This window comes from Caretta caretta, chromosome 7, assembly GCF_965140235.1.
Source record: "Caretta caretta isolate rCarCar2 chromosome 7, rCarCar1.hap1, whole genome shotgun sequence".
Taxonomy (NCBI): domain Eukaryota; kingdom Metazoa; phylum Chordata; order Testudines; family Cheloniidae; genus Caretta; species Caretta caretta.
Genome location: NC_134212.1, coordinates 126911233 through 126935027, shown reverse-complemented (window position 1 = coordinate 126935027; position 23795 = coordinate 126911233).

The window sequence follows — 23795 nt, the reverse complement described above, 5'->3', positions numbered from 1 at the left end:
AAAGTTGCAACAACTAAAGGATTCTCATATCGGTCCAAACTGTGCCCTCTGGAAAGGGAAGAATTCCAACCCACTGATTTCCCAAAACCCAGTCCCTAGGTTTCACTGTAAGAAGGGTGAAAAAAACCTAACCAGCCTTTGCCAATCAGGTGGTGTAGGTAAAAAATCCTTCTCAGCCCCAAAATGGCAACTAGTATAACCCACAGCTACCTAGATAAGGGAGTAAGTGAGGGCTGACTGCTGGAAACCAGCAAATAGGAAGTCCTTAACAAATGGCTCTTATCATGGCTCCAAACGTCATGCCAAATCCCACAACACCTTAAGCCTACCCTGGAAGTCCTGTAAGGGCTGGAAATCTTGTGGGATCCAACCCAACCCACCCTATCCCTTTTGCTTTCTCCCATCATGGGAGCCACTAAAATACACCCCTCACTAGATTACACTGGCTTAACCAGGAGACCTTCAATGATCTGAAACTTTAAAAAAAGAGAGTCATACAAGGGGACACTAGGTTAAATTACAAAGGATGAATATAAAAAAACCCAACAAACACAAGCATGTAGGGACAAAATTAAAAAGGCCAATACATAAAATAAGATTAAACTAGTGGGAACTAAAAGGGTAACAAGAAAACATTTTACAAACACATTAGAAGCAAGAGGCTGATCAAGGACAGAGTAGGCCCATTACTCAATGAGGAGGGAAAGACCACAGCAGAAAATGCAACAATGGCCAAAGTATTAAATGCTTTTTTGTTTCAGTTTTCACCAAAAAAGGTTAGCAGAAATTGGCCAACTAACACAGTGAATGTCAGTGTCAATGGGGCAGGATCTGAGGCTAAAATAGGGAAAGAACAAGTTAAGAAATACTTAGACAAACAAGATGTCCTCAAGTCATCAGGGCTTGACAGAATACATCCTAGAATACTTAAGCAACTGGCTAAAAAGATCTCTGAGCCATTAGCAATTATCTTTGAGAACTCATGGAGTACAGGACAGATCCCAGAGGACTGGAAAAGGGGAAATATAGTACCTATCTATAAATGGGGGAATAAGGAGAACCCAGAAACTTATAGTCCAGTCTGCTTAACTTTGGTACCTGGAAAGATATGGAAACAAATTATTTAAAAATAAATTTGCAAGCACCTAAAAGATAATAGGGTTATCAGGAATCATCAATATGAATTTGTCAAGAACAGATCATGCCAAACCAACCTAATATCCTTATTTGACAGGGTAACAAGCCTTGTGGAGAGGGTGAAAGAAGTAGGTGTGATCTATCTAGACTTTAGTAAGGCTTTTGATACTTTCTCACATGACCTTCTCATAAGCAAACTAGGGAAATATAGCATAGACGAACCTACTATAAGGTGGATGCAGCACTGGTTGGAAAATCAGACACTAGCTATCAGTGGTTCACAATCAGTCTGGAAGGACATATTGAGTGGGGTTCTGCAGGGATCTGTCCTGGGTCTGGTTCTATTCAATATCTTCATAAATTATTTGGATAATAGCATAGAGAGTACACTTATACAGTCTGTGGACGATACCAAGCTGTGAGGGGCTGAAAGCGCTTTGGGGGACAGGATTAGAATTCAAAATGATCTTCACAAACTGGAAAAATGGCCTGAAATAAATAGGGTGAAATTCAATAAGGACAAATGCAAAGTACTGCACTTCAAAAGGAATAATAAATTTCACAAATACAAAATGGGAAATGACTGTCTATGAAGGCGTAGTGCAGGAAAGGATCTTGGGTTATAGTGGATCGCAAACTAAATACAAATCAACAATGTAATACTGTTGCAAAAAAAGCAAACGATATTCTGGGATGTTTTAGAAGGAGAGTTGAGAGCAAGACGTAAGAAGTAATTCTTCCACTCTACACAGCACCAATAAGGCCTCAACTGGAGTATGGTGTCCAGTTTTGGACACCACACTTTGGGAATGATGTGGACAAATTGGAAAAAGTCCAAAGAAGATCAATAAAAATGGTTAAAAATCTAGAAAACATGACCTATAAGGAACGATTGAAAAAATGGGTTTGTTTAGTCTGGAGAAGGGAAGCCTGAGGGGGGATATGATAACAGTCTTCATGTATGTAAAAGGTTGTTACAAAAACAAGGATGATAAATTGTTCTCTTTAACACTGAGACAGGACAAGAAGTAATGTAGCAAGGGAGATTTAAGTTAGACATATAGGAAAAACTTCCTAACTGTAAATGTAGTTAAGCACTGGAACAAATTACCTTAGGGAGGTTGTAGAATCTCCATCTTTGGCAGTTTTTAAGAATAGGTTAGACAAACACCTGTCATAGATGGGCTAGATCAGGGGTTCTCAAACTGGGGGTTGTGACCCCTCAGGGGGTCGCAAGGTTATTACAGGGGGGTCATGAGCTGTCAGCCTCCACCACCAAATGCCACTTTGCCTCCAGCATTTATAATAGTCTTCAATATAAAAAAATGTGTTTTTAATTTATAAGGGGGGGACGGTCACATTCAGAGGCTTGCTGTGTGAAAGGGGTCACCAGTGCAGAAGTTTGAGAACCACTGGGCTAGATAATACTGAGTCCTGCCTCAAGGCATGGGGATGGACTAGATAACCTCTTCAGGTCCCTTCCAGTCCTACATTTTTATGATTCTAAGGGGTTCTTGAGATACAGCCCCTGAAAAAAACCAGCATTTTACAAAATAAACAGGTTCTTATAACATTTTGTGCACACACCTGGGGCTCAAACTATGGCTCTGATCATTCCCCAACTGATCTCAGTCGCTTGACATTTATCTCAGCTAGTACATGGTACCCAGCGCTCCTTTGGGGAAGCAATGTTGAAAATGTTATTACAGGAAGAGTTTAGCTGTCTAGAACAATATCTGCCAAATACTCACATGCCAAAGAGACTGGATTTCACATATACAGCCAGGCTAGGTAAGAGGGTTTCTAGGCAGTCTATTATCACAGTAATTTGGTGGTTCAAAGGGACATGCTGTGGTCATTGAACCTGAGCGAAACCCAAGCACTGTAAATTCAATTAGAATGATCTCTAGACATGTTGCTACTAGCCACCTCTGTCAGTTTTTTGGGAAGGAGAGAGGGAGGAAATGTGCCATTCTAATTTAGAAGGGGACTATAACTATTTTCTGAAAGATAACAAATTACACATACTCTGCACAGATATGTGAGAATGCCTGCTGGGCATATTGCTACTTTTGCACCTGAGGGATTATTATAGCACAATGCCAGCACTGATTACATAAATTAGCATTGACTAACTATAGAGGGGATGAAAGATAGAATAATATAATCATGTTTCCTGAACAATGGACCTGAGTGTGTTTCAGGTCAAGGCATTCCTCATACACAGCCCACAGCAAGAGATACTAATAACTTTTAAAAATTCTTATAAGCTTTTTGGTGCAGATTAGGAATATGGGGGGCAGAGCAGTGAGGGGGAGTGCATGTGCGAGGGGGAGCAGTGCCGAGAGCTGAAAAAGTGCAGGGAGGGGAGGAGAGATTAGGAGGCAGAGGAGTGGTGGGGGGGTCAATGGGAGAGGAGTTTGGGGCTGGGGCAATGGGGATAAGTGGGGTTGGGTGGTAAGGAAAGGGAAGGGGGTGGGATACTGCAAGGCAGGGGGACATGTGAGTAGATGGCCAGGGGTGTACAGGGAGATTAGGGATGTGGAGCCTGTGAGCCCTACCGTCTACCCTCCTATATAGGCGCTGGAATCTGGTGGCCTTGCTCCTTTAGGGTGGTCAGAGCCCCGCTTCCTGTGCCCACAGCCCCATGTAAACTGGCTTCTGGGGAATCCTTACGCCTCTGGGTAGGAAACTGAGAACAAGTATGTTTAGCTATGCAGTGCTAAGACTGGGATGAGAAGTTGAAATTGGGTGTGCTTGGTGCATATTAGGCTCACAAGCACTGACACTGGGGAAAAAGGGGATGAAAACACCCACTGAGATGAATGGAGCAGTTCCCACCTGTCAGAGCTACTCTTTCCATCTGTATTTATTTCCAAGGAGTGTTCTCATTCAGCTGAGATCACCACGTTGAAATGAATGGGCCACTCCACACCCTTCTGAGTCTTCTATGTTGTAGCAGGATGTGTACAGTCTAGGCCCAGATCTGGGGTAAGGGCTTTGCATCTCCATTCCTCTGACCCCACCTACCACCAGCTAATACATATAGTCTCCACACCCAACCATCTTCTCATGGCTCCTCCAAGCTCAGGAGGAACATGGTGTGGCAAGGAGGAGGGGGCAGCCAGTGCAGGGGTGAGGGGCTCAAAGTAGCAGATGTGTGTGAGGGTGGATTGGAGCAATGGGCTTGGTTGAAGTAATGTTGGAGGAGTTGGAGCTGTGGTTGGTGATTCTGACCATTTGGGGGAAAGTGGGGCTCAGAGCAGGGAGCGGGAGGTGTTGGAACAGTGCAGTGAAGAGTCAGGTAGAAAGGAGGGAGTCAGAGCTTTGCAGTGGGGACTGTTGCGAGGGCTTCAGTTCTGTCCCCGCAGTATCTCAATAGATACTTACGTAGGCTTGGCCAGATTTGATTTATATCAATATTTGTTGGTAAACATTGGTTTCCGCGGACCTGCTGAAATTGTCAAAAAACCATATTGATTGGAAACAGTTGGTGGGAGAGCAGCCTTCCCCCTTGCACCTGCAAGGATCAGGAGTCACCAGCTCTGCTGCCATGGCCCTGCCCCCTCACTCCCATGACAGTGGAGCTACAAAGGGCTCCCTGAACTGCTACAGGACAGATGACATCTGTTCCCTGTAGGCACGAGGTGAGGGGAAGGATGCGGTCCTGGCAGGGGACAGAAGAGAACCCTGACCAGGGCCTTGAGGAGGATGGGCCTCTGGCCACAGCAGAGGCCACCCCACTGCTGTATGGCTCCTGCCTGGAACAGCGCCATTCAGCAGCAAGGTGGCCTGCCCCCTGGCCAGGGTCTGCTCCTCCTGCTCCTGGCCCGCCAGGGACACAGCTTCCCCCCACCTTGTGCCTGCAGGGATTGGGTGTCACCAGCCCTGCAACCATGCAGGGAGCCTTCTGCGGCCCCAGGGTCACAGCCCCATACTCTCACTCAGCAGCGAGGGGAGGTGGAGCTGACCCCAGGCAGGAACTGTTCATCCACACCACTCACCCTGCTCCTTGCACACCAGTGTCTTGGGCCCCTTGGCTGAGCCAGGAGCCCTCAGCAGCTCCCCTGTCAGCACTGCCCTAACCCTTCCTCCTTAATTTCCAGCAACCACAAAAATAAAAATAGAAAAAAAATTCTTAAAAATAAAAATTGATAGTAATCATCAAATTTAGGAAAAAATCCCAAAATTGAATTCTGCCAAGCCTACATGTGTGGCCCTATCCCCGCAGTCTCAGAGCGCCTCCCAATCTCCAATGTATCAATTCTCAGCGCCCCTGCGAGGCAGGGTAGGGCTAGTATTCCCATTTTTATGGACAGGAACTGAGACAAGAAGAGAAAAAGGTATTTAGGCCTGTCAAGGTTCCTTCCCCACTCTGAACTCTAGGGTACAGATGTGGGGACCTGCATGAAACACCCCCTAAGCTTATTCTTACCAGCTTAGGTTAAAAATGTACCCAAGGTACAAACTTTGCCTTGTCCTTGAACTGTATGCTGCCGCCACCAAGCATGTTAACAAAGAACAGGGAAAGAGCCCACTTGGAGATGTCTTCCCCCAAAATATACCCCCAATCCCTACACCCCCTTTCCTGGGGAAGGCATGATAAAAATCCTCACCAATTGGTACAGGTGAACACAGACCCAAACCCTTGGATCTTAAGAACAATGAAAAATCAATCAGGTTCTTAAAAGAAGAATTTTAATTAAAGAAAAGGTAAAAGAATCACCTCTGTAAAATCAGGATGGTACATACCTTACAGGGTAATCAGATTCAAAACATAGAGAATCCCTCTACGCAAAACCTTAAGTTACAAAAAGACACAGAAACAGGAATATCCATTCCATTCAGCACAGCTTATTTTACCAGCCATTAAACAAAAGGAAATCTAACACATTTCCAGCTAGATTACTTACTAACTAACAGAAGTTCTGAGACTGCCTTCCTGATCTGTTCCCTGAAAAAGCATCACCCAGACAGACAGACCCTTTGTTTCCCCCCCTCCAGCTTTGAAAGTATCTTGTCTCCTCATTGGTCATTTTGGTCAGGTGCTAGAGAGGTTACCTTAGCTTCTTAACCCTTTACAGGTGAAAGGGTTTTGCCTCTGGTCAGGAGGGATTTTATAGCACTGTATACAGAAAGGTGGTTACCCTTCCCTTTATTTTTATGACAAGGCCCCTAACTGGTGCCTTTGAGTTTCTGGGCCTGAAATGACATGCTCAAAGTCACACAGGAAGTCTGACAGAGAGAAGAAATTTGAGCCTAGGGGTCCCAGTTCCTAACCGCTGGCCCATCCTTCCTCTCATGCCCTCACTCCGTGTCTGCCCCTGCTTTCAAAAAGTGTCCATACTGACTCCATGCTGGTCCCTCCTCCCTCTCCCCTGTTCCTCAACCAAAAGGTCTCTTAGGCTGATGCTTGCCTCAATGTGAAGAGGACAGCTGGGGAGAGAGAACCAGGCTGTTCTGGCTAGGCAGAGGGATGTGGGATGAGGAGATGACGTAGAAGCAGTGAAAGAACTAACATGCAGCCAGTAATCACTGCCAATGAGCCAGAGCAGAGAGAACTGGGCTCTGGTAAATAGGGGTGCTGAGAATATTTTTTATGCAAGGAAATTAAATGTCCAAAAACTTTAACAGAGTTAAGGTTGCCCAGTGGTGCCTACTGACCTTCCAGAATGTGCAGAGTGGTTAAACTTAAACCTTTGAAAAATCAGGAAATACAAAGTTAAGGTACATGCCACCTCCACAGCACAAACTTAACTCTTCCCTCTTTGAGCACTGCCCCAGCACCCCAATAACACAAATACTAGCATTCTACCCACACAGATGCTGCAGAACACTTTGAGACCAGAGTGCATGAGCACTATAGGACAAAGTCTAACACCTGCTCTTTGCTAAGGCAAAGCCCAGGTTTAGGTCAGGCATAGCAAACAGGGGTTACCTATTCCTAGAATCATAGAACCACAGGGTTAGAAGGGATGGCAAGGATCATCTAGTCCAACCCCCTGCCAAGATGCCGGATTTATTGTGTTTAAACCACCCAAGACAGATGACTATTCAGCCTCTTTTTGAAAGCCTCCACTGTAGGAGATTATATGACCTCCGTAGGCAGTTTGTTCCATTTTCCCACTGTTCTTACAGTTAGGAAGTTTTTCCGGAGAGTTAATCTAAACCTGCTATGCTTTAGTTTGAACCCATTGCCTCTTGTCTTGATCTCTGTGGCAAGAGAGAGCAATTTTTCTCCATCTTTTTATGGCAGCCTTTCAAGTATTTGAAGACCGCAATCATATTCCCCCCTTAATCTCTTTTCCAAACTAAACATACCCAGTTCCTTCAGACTTTGCTCCTATGGCTTGCATTCCATCCCTTTGATCATCTTCGTTGCTCACTTCTGGATCATTTCCAGCTTCTCTACATCATTTCTACACAGCAGTGACTAAAAAATTGGACACAGTAATATAGCTGGTTTCAGAGTAACAGCCGTGTTAGTCTGTATTCGCAAAAAGAAAAGGAGTACTTGTGGCACCTTAGAGACTAACCAATTTATTTAAGCATGAGCTTTCGTGAGCTACAGCTCACTTCATCAGATGCATACCGTGGAAACTGCAGCAGACTTTATATATACACAGAGAATATGAGTAGAGCGGTACTATCACCTCTCATGATTTGCATACTATGCCTCTGTTAATACAACCTAAAATTTTATTTGCTTTCTTTGCAACAGCATTACATTGTTGACTCATGTTGAGGTTGTGATCCACCACAACTCCCAGATCCTTTCAAGCAGGGCTGCAGCCAAGCCAGTTATCTCCCATTGTGTATTTGTGCATTTAGTTTTTCCTTTCTTAAGTGTAGCACCTTACATTTGTCCTTGTTGAATTTCATTTTATTGTCTGTAGCCCACTTCTCCAATTTATCAAGAACCCTTTGAATTTGAGTGTTATCCTCTAAAGTGTTTGCAACCCCCTCCCCCAGCTTTTTGTCATCTAAAAACTTGATCAGTATGCTCTCTATTCCTAAATCCAGGTCATTAATAAAGATGTTAAATAACACTGGATCCCGAGCAAATCCCCATGGAACCCCAACTGGCACCCCCTTCCAATCTGACCATTCCATTAATAGTTACTCTTTGTTTGCAGTCATTTAACCAATTATGTATTCACTTAATGGCAGTTCTACAGAGCCCTCATTTCTCCAGCTTACTTATGAGAATGGCAGTGGGAAGCCTTAAGAGATAAAAATAGATAATACTTCGTCCTGCCTCAATGCAGGGGACTGGACTAGATGACCTTTCAAGGTCCCTTTCAGTCTTACATTTCTGTGATTCTGTGAGTGGGTCAAAAGCCTTTCTAAAGTCCAGGTATATTATATCCACTGCATTACCCCATCCACCACATCAGTTACCTTTTCAAAGGAATGCATCCGATGAAGTGAGCTGTAGCTCATGAAAGCTTATGCTCAAATAAATTTGTTAGTTTCTCAGGTGCCACAAGTTCTCCTTTTCTTTTGAAAGAAGGAAATCAAGCTGGTTTGAATCATAGAATCATAGAATATCAGGGTTGGAAGGGACCTCAGGCGGTCATCTAGTCCAACCCCCTGTTCAAAAGCAGGACCCATACCCAATCAAATCATCCCAGCCAGGGCTTTGTCAAGCCTGACCTTAAAAACTTCTAAGGAAGGAGATTCCTTAGAAGTTTGGCATGTTTTGTTCTTAGTAAATCCACCTTGGCTGCTGGTGATCAGCCGTTCATCCTCCAAGTATTTGCAAATTGAATGTTTTATACATTTTTCTAGTAGCTTCCCAGGAATCAAAGTCAGGCTGACTGGTCTATAGTTCCCCAGCTCCTCCTTTTTAAAGATGACCACTACATTAGCCCTTCTCCAGTCTTTCAGGACCTTTCCTGTCATCTATGAGTTTGGAACTATTATTGTTTTGAAATCTAGGCTTGGTTGCTGACTGTCTGGGCTAGGTTGCCCTGGAGTTAAGTGAGTTAGTACCTGCTATCTAGCAGAGCCTTTGAAGTGAGAGCAGTGCAGTTTTTGACTGGATAGGCCGGAGATCAGAAGCAGCTGAGTGAGAAGGGGTGAGTTACCCATTCCAGCTGAGTGTGGGGCCCAGGCTTTAAAAAACATACTGGCTCCCAGTGGCAAGTAAGACTCGTGGCTGGTGAGGCAAAGGCAGCAGGGAGACTAAGGGAATTAACCAGTTGAGTTCAACTTTAATTCTTCATTAATGAAGTTTTTTGCAGTGAATTTTCAGTGAGGGTATATACACATTAGCATAACTTACTAAGGTGCAGTGGCTGAGTGGTTAGGAGACTCAGCTACAATTCTGCAGGCCGTAGATTTGAATCTCGCTTGATCTCAAGCTAAAAGGCCACATTTAGTTCACTAAGCTGCAAAATGTGTACCTGATCATAGAATCATAGAATATCAGGGTTGGAAAGGACCTCAGGAGGTCATCTAGTCCAACCTCCTGCTCAAAGCAGGAGCAATCCCCAACTAAATCTTCCCAGCCAGGGCTTTGTCAAGCCTGATCTTAAAAACTTCAAAGGAAGGAGATTCCACCACCTCCTAGGTAACGCATTCCAGTGTTTCACGACCCTCCTAGTGAAAAAGTTTTTCCTAATATCCAACCTAAACCTCCCCCACTGCAACTTGAGACCATTACTCCTCGTTCTGTCATCTGCTACTACTGAGAACTGTCTAGATCCATCCTCTTTGGAACCCCCTTTCAGGTAGTTGAAAACAGCTATCAAATCCCCCTCATTCTTCTCTTCTGCAGACTAAATAATCCAAGTTCCCTCAGCCTCTCCTCATAAGTCATGTGTTCCAGTCCCCTAATCATTTTTGTTGCCCTCCGCTGGACGCTTTCCAATTTTTCCACATCCTTCTTGTAGTGTGTTAGGATAAAGATATTCAGGCCTGTCTGCAAAGGCCTGTACTTTAAGAATTTAAGTGTATTCTTATCACTTGGCTGGTTCTAGAGGTATAAAAGAAAGAATCAAAATCACTGTCTGCTGGTGTAAGGGCCTTCTCTTACTGTGGCAGTCTGAGACCCTGTTCTTAGGCTAAGGCCTTTGGCTAAGCAGCAGAGGCAGCCATAAGCTAGGAAGCGAACAGTCACATCCTCACATTCCAAACTAGTCACATTGAAATAAGGTGCTATTGGGCTGCTAGGCACTATCAGGACAGAATTGTATTCCTATCACCTCCAGAGAAAGGGAAGTGCCTAGAAAATGTAAAAGGAAACTTAGTTTGATAGCATCCTGTCTGGCAAGAACTCACTTATCAATAGCTGGGATTTGAAATCTTCACTTCTGTATTGTCTTGTCATTATAGTTCCCACTTTGCTATTGTTTGTCTGTATAATCTCTGTCTGGTTCTGTGATTGTTCCTGTCTGCTGTATAATTAATTTTGCTGGGTGTAAACTAATTAAGGCGGTGGGATATAATTGGTTACATAATCATGTTACAATATGTTAGGATTGGTTAGTTAAATTTCAGGAAAATGATTGGTTAAGGTATAGCTAAGCAGAACTCAAGTTTTACTAATCGCCTTCTATGATGAGATTACTGGTTCTGTGGATGAAGGGAAAGCAGTGGATGTATTGTATCTTGACTTTAGCAAAGCTTTTGACACGGTCTCCCACAGTATTCTTGTCAGCAAGTTAAGGAAGTATGGGCTGGATGAATGCACCATAAGGTGGGTAGAAAGTTGGCTAGATTGTCGGGCTCAACGGGTAGTGATCAATGGCTCCATGTCTAGTTGGCAGCCGGTGTCAAGTGGAGTGCCCCAGGGGTCGGTCCTGGGGCCGGTTTTGTTCAATATCTTCATAAATGATCTGGAGGATGGTGTGGATTGCACTCTCAGCAAATTTGCGGATGATACTAAACTGGGAGGAGTGGTAGATACACTGGAGGGCAGGGATAGGATACAGAGGGACCTAGACAAATTGGAGGATTGGGCCAAAAGAAATCTGATGAGGTTCAATAAGGATAAGTGCAGGGTCCTGCACTTAGGACGGAAGAACCCAATGCACAGCTACAGACTAGGGACCGAATGGCTAGGCAGCAGTTCTGTGGAAAAGGACCTAGGGGTGACAGTGGACGAGAAGCTGGATATGAGTCAGCAGTGTGCCCTTGTTGCCAAGAAGGCCAATAGCATTTTGGGATGTATAAGTAGGGGCATAGCAAGCAGATCAAGGGACGTGATCGTCCCCCTCTATTCGACATTGGTGAGGCCTCATCTGGAGTACTGTGTCCGGTTTTGGGCCCCACACTACAAGAAGGATGTGGATAAATTGGAGAGAGTCCAGCGAAGGGCATCAAAAATGATTAGGGGTCTGGAACACATAAGTTATGAGGAGAGGCTGAGGGAACTGGGATTGTTTAGTCTGCAGAAGAGAAGAATGAGGGGGGATTTGATAGCTGCTTTCAACTACCTGAGAGATAGTTCCAGAGAGGATGGTTCTAGACTATTCTCAGTGGTGGAAGAGGACAGGACAAGGAGTAATGGTCTCAAGTTGCAGTGGGGGAGGTTCAGGTTGGATATTAGGAAAAACTTTTTCACTAGGAGGGTGGTGAAACACTGGAATGCGTTGCCTAGGGAGGTGGTGGAATCTCCTTCCTTAGAAGTTTTTAAGGTCAGGCTTGACAAAGCCCTGGCTGGGATGATTTAATTGAGTATGGGTCCTGCTTTTGAGCAGGGGGTTGGACAAGATGACCTCCTGAGGTCCCTTCCAACCCTGATATTCTATGATTCTATGATACTATATAATCTGTAGTCAATGAGGAAGTGAGTGGGTGTGGGTGGGAGGGAGATGGGAACAGGGAATGGGGGTAAGAAAATTGGAATCATGTTTTGCTAAAGGGGGAAATGGGAAGAGGGAATGGGAGTAAGGAAGTTGGAATCATGTTTGGCTAAGGGTAGGAATAGGAACAGGGACACAGGTGTAAGGCTCTGTGGTGTCAGAGCTGGGAAGGAGGATACTAAGGAAGGAAACTGGAATCATGCTTGCTGGAAGTTCACCCCAATAAACATTGAATTGTTTGCACCTTTGGACTTCGGGTATTGTTGCTCTCTGTTCATGCGAGAAGGACCAGGGAAGTAAGTGGGTGAAGGAATAAGCCCCCTAACATAGTGTGGGGCCCAAAACTGGACATAGTACTCCATATGAGGCCTCACCAATGTCAAATAGAGGGGAACGATCACGTCCCTCGATCTGCTGGCAATGCCCCTACTTATACATCCCAAAATGCCATAGGTCTTCTTGGCAACAAGGGCACACTGGTGACTCATATCCAGCTTCTTGTCCACTGTAATCCCCAGGTCCTTTTCTGCAGAACTGCTGCCTAGCCATTCGGTCCCTAGTCTGTAGCAGTGCATTGGATTCTTCCGTCCTAAGTGCAAGACTCTGCACTTGTCCTTGTTGAACCTCATCAGATTTCTTTTGGCCCAATCCTCCAATTTGTCTAGGTCCCTCTGTATCCTATCCCTACCCTCCAGCATATCTACCTCTCCTCCCAGTTTAGTGTCACCTGCAAACTTGCTGAGGGTGCAGTCCACGCCATACTCCAGATCATTAATGAAGTTATTGAACAAAACCAGCCCCAGGACCGACCCTTGGGGCACTCCGCTTGATACCGGCTGCCAACTAGACATGGAGCCATTGTTCACTACCCTTTGAACCTGACAATCTAGCCAACTTTCTACCCACCTTATAGTGCATTCATCCAGCCCATACTTCTTTAACTTGCTGACAAGAATACTGTGGGAGACCGTGTCAAAAGCTTTGCTAAAGTCAAGTAATAACACGTCCACTGCTTTCCCTTCATCCACAGAACCAGTAATCTCATCATAGAAGGTGATTAGATTAGTCAGGCATGACCTTCCCTTGGTGAATCCATGCTGACTGTTCCTGATCACTTTCCTCTCATGTAAGTGCTTCAGGATTGATTCTTTGAGGATCTGCTCCATGATTTTTCCGGGGACTGAGGTGAGGCTGACTGGACGTAGTTCCCAGGATCCTCCTTCTTCCCTTTTTTAAAGATTGGCACTACATTAGCCTTTTTCCAATCATCTGGGACTTCCCCCGTTCGCCACGAGTTTTCAAAGATAACGGCCAATGGCTCTGCAATCACAGCCGCCAATTCCTTTAGCACTCTCAGATGCAACTCGTCCGGCCCCATGGACTTGTGCACGTCCAGCTTTTCTAAATAGTCCCTGACCACCTCTTTCTCCACAGAGGGCTGGCTATCTACTCCCCATGTTGTGATGCCCAGCGCAGCAGTCTGGGAGCTGACCTTGTTAGTGAAGACAGAGGCAAAAAAAGCATTGAGTACGTTAGCTTTTTCCCACATCCTCTGTCACTAGGTTGCCTCCCTCATTCAGTAAGGGGCCCACACTTTCCTTGGCTTTCTTCTTGTTGCCAACATACCTGAAGAAACCCTTCTTGTTACTCTTGACATCTCTGGCTAGCTGCAGCTCCAGGTGCGATTTGGCCCTCCTGATATCATTCCTACATGCCCGAGCAATATTTTTATACTCTTCCCTGGTCATATGTCCAACCTTCCACTTCTTGTAAGCTTCTTTTTTATGTTTAAGATCCGCTAGGATTTCACCGTTAAGCCAAGCTGGTCGCCTGCCATATTTACTATTCTTCCTCTGATAGTGTGGCTGATGTTATTAGGCCCTGTGAGGGTGTCCCCTGAATAGATATGTGGGCACAGTTGGCAACGGGCTTTGTTGCAAGGATAGGTTCCTGGGTTAGTGGTTCTGTTGTGTGGTATGTGGTTGCTGGTGAGTATTTGCATCAGGTGGGGGGGCTGTCTGTAGGCAAGGACTGGCCTGTCTCCCAAGATTTGTGAGAGTGTTGGGTCATCCTTCAGGATAGGTTGTAGATCCTTAATAATGCGTTGGAGGGGTTTTAGTTGGGGGCTGAAGGTGACAGCTAGTGGCGTTCTGTTATTTTCTTTGTTAGGCCTGTCCTGCAGTAGGTGACTTCTGGAACTCTTCTTTTTATTCGTAAAAGAATAAATGGACACAAATCAGATGTCAAGAATTATAACATTCATAAACCAGTCGGAGAACACTTCAATCTCTCTGGTCACGCAATTACAGACATGAAAGTTGCGATATTACAACAAAAAAATTTCAAATCCAGACTCCAGCAAGAGACTGTTGAATTGGAATTCATTTGAAAATTGGATACAATTAACTTAGGCCTGAATAGAGACTGGGAGTGGCTAAGTCATTATGCAAGGTAACCTATTTCCCCTTGTTTTTTCCTACCCCCCCGCCAGGCGTTCTTGTTAAACCCTGGATTTGTGCTGGAAATGGCCCACCTTGATTATCATACACATTGTAAGGAGAGTGGTCACTTTAGATAAGCTATTACCAACAGGTGAGTGGGTTTTTGTGTGTTGGGGGGGGGAAGAAAACCTGGATTTGTGCTGGAAATGGCCCAACTTGATTATCCTACACATTATAAGGAGAGTGATCACTTTAGATAAGCTATTACCAGCAGGAGAGTGGGGTCGGGGGAGGTATTTTTTCATGCTTTGTGTGTATAAAAAGATCTTCTACACTTTCCACAGTATGCATCCGATGAAGTGAGCTGTAGCTCACGAAAGCTTATGCTCAAATAAATTGGTTAGTCTCTAAGGTGCCATAAGTACTCCTTTTCTTTCAGGAAGGACAGGCAGGGCAGAAAAGGTGGGGGAGTATCACTGTATGTAAGGGAGCAGTATGACTGCTCAGAGCTCCGGTATGAAACTGCAGAAAAACCTGAGTGTCTCTGGATTAAGTTTAGAAGTGTGAGCAACAAGAGTGATGTCGTGGTGGGAGTCTGCTATAGACTACTGGACCAGCGGGGATGAGGTGGATGAGGCTTTCTTCTGGCAATTCGCAGAAGCTACTAGATCGCATGCCCTGGTTCTCATGGGCGACTTTAATCATCCTGATATCTGCTGGGAGAGCAATACAGCGATGAACAGACAATCCAGGAAGTTTTTGGAAAATATAGGGGACAATTTCCTGGTGCAAGTGCTGGAGGAGCCAACTAAGGGGAGAGCTTTCCTTGACCTGCTGCTCACAAACCGGGAAGAATTAGTAGGGGAAGCAAAAGTGGATGGGAATCTGGGAGGCAGTGACCATGAGTTGGTCCAGTTCAGGATCCTGACACAGGGAAGAAAGGTAAGCAGCAGAATACGGACCCTGGACTTCAGGAAAGCAGACTTCAACTCCCTCAGGGAACTGATGGGTAAGATCCCCTGGGGGAATAACATGAGGGAGAAAGGAGTCCAGGAGAGCTGGCTGTATTTCAAAGAATCCCTATTGAGGTTACAGGGACAAACCATCCCGATGTGTCGAAAGAATAGTAAATATGGCAGGCGACCAGCTTGGCTTAACAGTGAAATCCTTGCGGATCTTAAACATAAAAAAGAAGCTTACAAGAAGTGGAAGATTGGACAAATGACCAGAGAAGAGTATAAAAATGTTGCTCGGGCATGTAGGAACGAAATCAGGAGGGCCAAATCGCACCTGGAGCTGCAGCTAGCCAGAGATGTTAAGAGTAACAAGAAGGGTTTCTTCAGGTATGTTGGCAACAAGAAGAAAGCCAAGGAAAGTGTGGGCCCCTTACTGAATGAGGGAGGCAACCTAGTGACAGAGGATGTGGAAAAAGCTAATGTACTCCATGCTTTTTTTGCCTCTGTCTTCATGAACAAGGTCAGCTCCCAGACTGCTGCGCTGGGCAACACAGCATGGGGAGTAGGTGGCCAGCCCTCTGTGGAGAAAGAAGTGGTTAGGGACTATTTAGAAAAGCTGGACGTGCACAAGTCCATGGGGCCGGATGCGCTGCATCCGAGAGTGCTAAATGAGTTGGCGGCTGTGATTGCAGAGCCATTGGCCATTATCTTTGAAAACTCGTGGCGAACGGGGGAAGTCCCAGATGACTGGAAAAAGGCTCATGTAGTGCCAATCTTTAAAAAAGGGAAGAAGGAGGATCCTGGGAACTACAGGCCAGTCAGCCTCATCTCAGTCCCCAAAAAAATCATGGAGCAGGTCCTCAAAGACTCAATCCTGAAGCACTTACATGAGAGGAAAGTGATTAGGAACAGTCAGCATAGATTCACCAAGGGAAGGTCATGCCTGACTAATCTAATCGCCTTCTATGGGTATGTCTACACTACGGAATAAGGTCGAATTTATAGAAGTTGGTTTTTTAGAAATCGGTTTTATATATTCGAGTGTGTGTGTCCCCACAGAAAATGCTCTAAGTGCATTAAGTGCATTAACTCGGCGGAGTGCTTCCACAGTACCGAGGCTAGAGTCGACTTCTGGAGCGTTGCACTGTGGATAGCTATCCCACAGTTCCCGCAGTCTCCGCTGCCCATTTGAATTCTGGGTTGAGATCCCAATGCCTGATGGGGTTAAAACATTGTCGCGGGTGGTTCTGGGTACATATCGTCAGGCCCCCGTTCCCTCCCTCCCTCCCTCCGTGAAAGCAAGGGCAGACAATCGTTTCGCACCTTTTTTCCTGAGTTACCTGTGCAGACGCCATACCATGGCAAGCATGGAGCCCGCTCAGGTAACCGTCACCCTATGTCTCCTGGGTGCTGGCAGACGCGGTACGGCTTTGCTACACAGTAGCAGCAACCCATTGCCTTCTGGCAGCAGACGGTGCAGTATGACTGGTAGTCGTCCTCGTCGTGTCCGAGGTGCTCCTGGCCACGTCGGCTGGGAGCGCCTGGGCAGACATGGGCACAGGGACTAAATTTGGAGTGACTTGACCAGGTCATTCTCTTTAGTCCTGCAGTCAGTCCTATTGAACCGTCTTATGGTGAGCAGGCAGGCGATACGGATTGCTAGCAGTCGTACTGTACCATCTTCTGCCAGGCAGGCAAGAGATAAGGATTGCTAGCAGTCGTATTGTACCATCTTCTGCCAGGCAGGCAAGAGATAAGGATTGCTAGCAGTCGTACTGTACCATCTTCTGCCGAGCAGCCATGAGATGTGGATGGCCTGCAGTCCTTCTGCACCGTCTGCTGCCAGCCAAAGATGTAAAAGATAGATGGAGTGGATCAAAACAAGAAATAGATCAGATTTGTTTTGTACTCCCACAGTATTCTTGTCAGCAAGTTAAGGAAGTATGGGCTGGATGAATGCACTACAAGGTGGGTAGAAAGCTGGCTAGATTGTCGGGCTCAACGGGTAGTTATCAATGGCTCCATGTCTAGTTGGCAGCCGGTATCAAGTGGAGTGCCCCAAGGGTCGGTCCTGGGGCCGGTTTTGTTCAATATCTTCATAAATGATATGGAGGATGGTGTGGATTGCACTCTCAGCAAATTTGTGGATGATACTAAACTGGGAGGAGTGGTAGATACGCTGGAGGGGAGGGATAGGATACAGAAAGACCTAGACAAATTGGAGGATTGGGCCAAAAGAAATCTGATGAGGTTCAATAAGGATAAGTGCAGGGTCCTGCACTTAGGACGGAAGAACCCAATGCACAGCTACAGACTAGGGACCGAATGGCTAGGCAGCAGTTCTGCGGAAAAGGACCTAGGGGTGACAGTGGACGAGAAGCTGGATATGAGTCAGCAGTGTGCCCTTGTTGCCAAGAAGGCCAATGGCATTTTGGGATGTATAAGTAGGGGCATAGCGAGCAGATTGAGGGACGTGATCGTTCCCCTCTATTCGACATTGGTGAGGCCTCATCTGGAGTACTGTGTCCAGTTTTGGGCCCCACACTTCAAGAAGGATGTGGATAAATTGGAGAGAGTCCAGCGAAGGGCAACAAAAATGATTAGGGGTCTGGAACACATGAGTTATGAGGAGAGGCTGAGGGAGCTGGGATTGTTTAGTCTGCAGAAGAGAAGAATGAGGGGGGATTTGATAGCTGCTTTCAACTACCTGAAAGGGGGTTCCAAAGAGGATGGCTCTAGACTGTTCTCAATGGTATCAGATGACAGAACGAGGAGTAATGGTCTCAAGCTGCAGTGGGGGAGGTTTAGATTGGATATTAGGAAAAACTTTTTCACTAAGAGGGTGGTGAAACACTGGAATGCGTTACCTAGGGAGGTGGTAGAATCTCCTTCCTTAGAGGTTTTTAAGGTCAGGCTTGACAAAGCCCTGGCTGGGATGATTTAACTGGGAATTGGTCCTGCTTCGAGCAGGGGGTTGGACTAGATGACCTTCTGGGGTCCCTTCCAACCCTTATATTCTATGATTCTATGATTCATTTGCTTCCCCTGCTCCCCTGTCTAGGGGACTCATTCCTCTAGGTCACACTGCAGTCACTCATAGAGAAGGTGCAGCGAGGTAAATCTAGCCATGTATCAATCAGAGGCCAGGCTAACCTCCTTGTTCCAATAAGAACAATAACTTAGGTGCACCATTTCTTATTGGAACCCTCCGTGAAGTCCTGCCTGAAATACTCCTTGATGTAAAGACACCCCCTTTGTTGATTTTAGCTCCCTGAAGCCAACCCTGTAAGCCGTGTCATCAGTCGCCCCTCCCTCCGTCAGAGCAACGGCAGACAATCGTTCCGCACCTTTTTTCTGTGTGGACGCCATACCAAGGCAAGCATGGAGGCCGCTCAGCTCACTTTGGCAATTAGGAGCACATTAAACACCACACCCATTATCCAGCAGTATATGCAGCACCGGAACCTGGCAAAGCGATACCGGGCGAGGAGGCGACGTCAGTGCGGTCACGTGAGTGATCAGGACATGGACACAGATTTCTCTGAAAGCATGGGCCCTGACAATGCATGCATCATGGTGCTAATGGGGAAGGTTCATGCTGTGGAACGCCGATTCTGGGCTCGGGAAACAAGCACAGACTGGTGGGACCGCATAGTGTTGCAGGTCTGGGACGATTCCCAGTGGCTGCGAAACTTTCGCATGCGTAAAGGCACTTTCATGGAACTTTGTGACTTGCTTTCCCCTGCCCTGAGGCACATGAATACCAAGATGAGAGCAGCCCTCACAGTTGAGAAGTGAGTGGCGATAGCCCTGTGGAAGCTTGCAACGCCAGACAGCTACCGGTCAGTTGGGAATCAATTTGGAGTGGGCAAATCTACTGTGGGGGCTGCTGTGATGCAAGTAGCCCACGCAATCAAAGATCTGCTCATATCAAGGGTAGTGACCCTGGGAAATGTGCAGGTCATAGTGGATGGCTTTGCTGCAATGGGATTCCCTAACTGTGGTGGGGCCATAGACGGAACCCATATCCCTATCTTGGCACCGGAGCACCAAGCCGCCGAGTACATAAACCGCAAGGGGTACTTTTCGATAGTGCTGCAAGCTCTGGTGGATCACAAGGGACGTTTCACCAACATCAACGTGGGATGGCCGGGAAAGGTGCATGACGCTCGCATCTTCAGGAACTCTGGTCTGTTTCAAAAGCTGCAGGAAGGGACTTTATTCCCAGACCAGAAAATAACTGTTGGGGATGTTGAAATGCCCATATGTATCCTTGGGGACCCAGCCTACCCCTTAATGCCATGGCTCATGAAGCCGTACCCAGGCAGCCTGGACAGCTGTTCAACTACAGGCTGAGCAAGTGCAGAATGGTGGTAGAATGTGCATTTGGACGTTTAAAGGCGCGCTGGCGCAGTTTACTGACTCGCTTAGACCTCAGCGAAACCAATATTCCCACTGTTATTGCTGCTTGCTGTGTGCTCCACAATATCTGTGAGAGTAAGGGGGAGACGTTTATGGCGGGGTGGGAGGTTGAGGCAAATCGCCTAGCTGCTGATTACGCGCAGCCAGACACCAGGGCGGTTAGAAGAGCACAGGAGGGCGTGGTACGCATCAGAGAAGCTTTGAAAACCAGTTTCATGATTGGCCAGGCTACGGTGTGAAAGTTCTGTTTGTTTCTCCTTGATGAAACCCCCCGCCCCTTGGTTCACTCTACTTCCCTGTAAGCTAACCACCCGCCTCTCCTCCCTTCAATCACCGCTTGCAGAGGCAATGAAGTCATTGTTGCTTCACATTCATGCATTCTTTATTCATTCATCACACAAATAGGGGGATGACTACCAAGGTAGCCCAGGAGGGGTGGTGGAGGAGGGAAGGAAAATGCCACACAGCACTTTAAGCACAGCACTTTAAAAGTTTACAACTTTAAAATTTATTGAATGAATAAAGCCTTCTTTTTTTTGGGCAATCCTCTGTGGTGGAGTGGCTGGTTGGCCGGAGGCCCCCCCACCGCGTTCTTGGGCGTCTGGGTGTGGAGGCTATGGAACTTGGGGAGGAGGGTGGTTGGTTACAGAGGGGCTGCAGTGGCAGTCTGTGCTCCAGCTGCCTTTGCTGCAGCTCAACCATACACTGGAGCATACTGGTTTGGTCCTCCAGCAGCCTCAGCATTGAATCCTGCCTCCTCTCATCACGCTGCCACCACATTTGAGCTTCAGCCCTCTCTTCAGCCCGCCACTTACTCTCTTCAGCCCGCCACTTACTCTCTTCAGCCCGCCACCTCTCCTCCCAGTCATTTTGTGCTTTCCTGCACTCTGACATTATTTGCCTCCACGCATTCGTCTGTGCTCTGTCAGGGTGGGAGGACAGCATGAGCTTGGAGAACATTTCATCGCGAGTGCGTTTTTTTTTCTTTCTAAGCTTCACTAGCCTCTGGGAAGGAGAAGATCCTGTGATCATTGAAACACATGCAGCTGGTGGAGAAAAAAAAAGGGACAGCAGTATTTAAAAAGACACATTTTATAAAACAGTGGCTACACTCTTTCAGGGTAATCCTTGCTGTTAACATTACATACATAGCACATGTGCTTGCGTTACAAGGTTGTATTTTGCCTCCCCCCCACCGCGTGGCTACCCCCTCAACCTTCCCCCCTCCCTGTGGCTAACAGCGGGGAACATTTCTGTTTAGCCACAGGCAAACAGCCCAGCAGGAATGGGCTCCTCTGAGTGTCCCCTGAAGAAAAGCACTCTATTTCAACCAGGTGACCATAAATTATATCTCACTCTCCTGAGGATAACACAGAGAGATAAAGAACGGATGTTGTTTGAATGCCAGCAAACATACACTGCAATGCTTTGTTCTACAATGATTCCCGAGTACGTGTTACTGGCCTGGAGTGGTAAAGTGTCCTACCATGAAAGACACAATAAGGCTGCCCTCCCCAGAAACCTTTTGCAAAGGCTTTAGGAGTACATCTAGGAGAACTGCGAATGCCAGGGCAAAGTAATCCTTTCACATGCTTGCTTTTAAACCATGTATAGTATTTTAAAAGGTACACTCACCAGGACGTCCCTTCTCCGCCTGCTGGGTCCAGGAGGCAGCCTTGGGTGGGTTCGGGGGGTACTGGCTCCAGGTCCAGGGTGAGAAACAGTTTCTGGCTGTCGGGAAAACCGGTTTCTCCGCTTGCTTGCTGTGAGCTATCTACAACCTCATCATCATCATCATCATCTTCTTCGTCCCCAAAACCTGCTTCCGTGTTGCCTCCATCTCCATTGAAGGAGTCAAACAACACGGCTGGGGTAGTGGTGGCTGAACCCCCTAAAATGGCATGCAGCTCATCATAGAAGCGGCATGTTTGGGGCTCTGACCCGGAGCGGCCGTTCACCTCTCTGGTTTTCTGGTAGGCTTGCCTCAGCTCCTTCAGTTTCATGCGGCACTGCTTCGGGTCCCTGTTATGGCCTCTGTCCTTCATGCCCTGGGAGATTTTGACAAAGGTTTTGGCATTTCGAAAACTGGAACGGAGTTCTGATAGCACGGATTCCTCTCCCCAAACAGCGATCAGATCCCGTACCTCCCGTTCGGTCCATGCTGGAGCTCTTTTGCGATTCTGGGACTCCATCATGGTCACCTGTGCTGATGAGCTCTGCATGGTCACCTGCAGCTTGCCATGCTGGCCAAACAGGAAATGAGAATCAAAAGTTCGCGGTTCTTTTCCTGTCTACCTGGCCAGTGCATCTGAGTTGAGAGTGCTGTCCAGAGCGGTCATAATGGAGCACTCTGGGATAGCTCCCGGAGGCCAATACCATCGAATTGTGTCCACAGTACACCAAATTCGAGCCGGCAAGGTCGATTTAAGTGCTAATCCACTTGTCAGGGGTGGAGTACGGAAATCGATTTTAAGAGCCCTTTAAGTCGAAATAAAGGGCTTCATTGTGTGGACGGGTGCAGGTTTACATCGATTTAACGCTGCTAAATTCGACCTAATGTCCTAGTGTAGACCAGGGCTATGATGAGATTACTGGTTCTGTGGATGAAGGGAAAGCAGTGGATGTATTGTTTCTTGACTTTAGCAAAGCTTTTGACATGGTCTCCCACAGTATTCTTGTCAGCAAGTTAAAGAAGTATGGGCTGGATGAATGCACTATAAGGTGGGTAGAAAGTTGCCTAGATTATCGGGCTCAATGGGTAGTGAACAATGGCTTCATGTCTAGATGGCAGCCGGTATCAAGTGGAGTGCCTCAAGGGTCGGTCCTGGGGCTGGTTTTGTTCAATATCTTCATAAATGATCTGGAGGATGGTGTGGATTGCACTCTCAGCAAATTTGCGGATGATACTAAACTAGGAGGAGTGGTAGATACGGTGGCAGGTAGGGATAGGATACAGAGGGACCTAGACAAATTGGAGGATTGGGCCAAAAGAAATCTGATGAGGTTCAACAAGGATAAGTGCAGGGTCCTGCACTTAGGATGGAAGAATCCAATGCACCGCTACAGACTAGGGACTGAATGGCTAGGCAGCAGTTCTGTGGAAAAGGACCTAGGGGTGGCAGTGGACAAGAAGCTGGATATGAGTCAACAGTGTGCCCTTGTTGCCAAGAAGGCCAATGGCATTTTGGGATGTATAAGTAGGGGCATAGCGAGCAGATCGAGGGACGTGATCGTTCCCCTCTATTCGACATTGGTGAGGCCTCATTTGGAGTACTGTGTCCAGTTTTGGGCCCCACACTACAAGAAGGATGTGGAAAAATTGGAGAGAGTCCAGCGAAGGGCAACAAAAATGATTAGGGGTCTGGAACACATGACTTATGAGGAGAACTGAGGATTGTTTAGTCTGCAGAAGAGAAGAATGAGGGGGGATTTGATAGCTGCTTTCAACTACCTGAGAGGTGGTTCCAGAGAGGATGGTTCTTGACTATTCTCAGTGGTAGAAGATGACAGAATAAGGAGTAATGGTCTCAAGTTGCAGTGAGGGAGGTTTAGGTTGGATATTAGGAAAAACTTTTTCACTAGGAGGGCGGTGAAACACTGGAATGCGTTACCTAGGGAGGTGGTAGAATCTTCTTCCTTAGAAGTTTTTAAGGTCAGGCTTGACAAAGCCCTGGCTGGGGTGATTTAATTGGGGATTGGTCCTGCTTTGAGCAGGGGGTTGGACTAGATGACCTCCTGAGGTCCCTTCCAACCCTGATATTCTATGATTCTATGATTCCTCAGCCGCGAGGACCATGCAAAGAATTAATTTAGTTTCTCTGCAATGGCCTTATTGTCCTTGAGTGCTCCTTTAGCATCTTGATCATCCAGTGGCCCCTCTGGTTGTTCAGCAGGCTTCCTGCTTCTGATGTACTTGAAAACATTTTTTATTATTTTTGAGTCTTTGGCTAGCTATTCTTCAAATTCTTTTTTGGCCTTCCTAATTATATTTTTACACTTCATTTGCCAGAGTTTATGCTCCTTTCTAT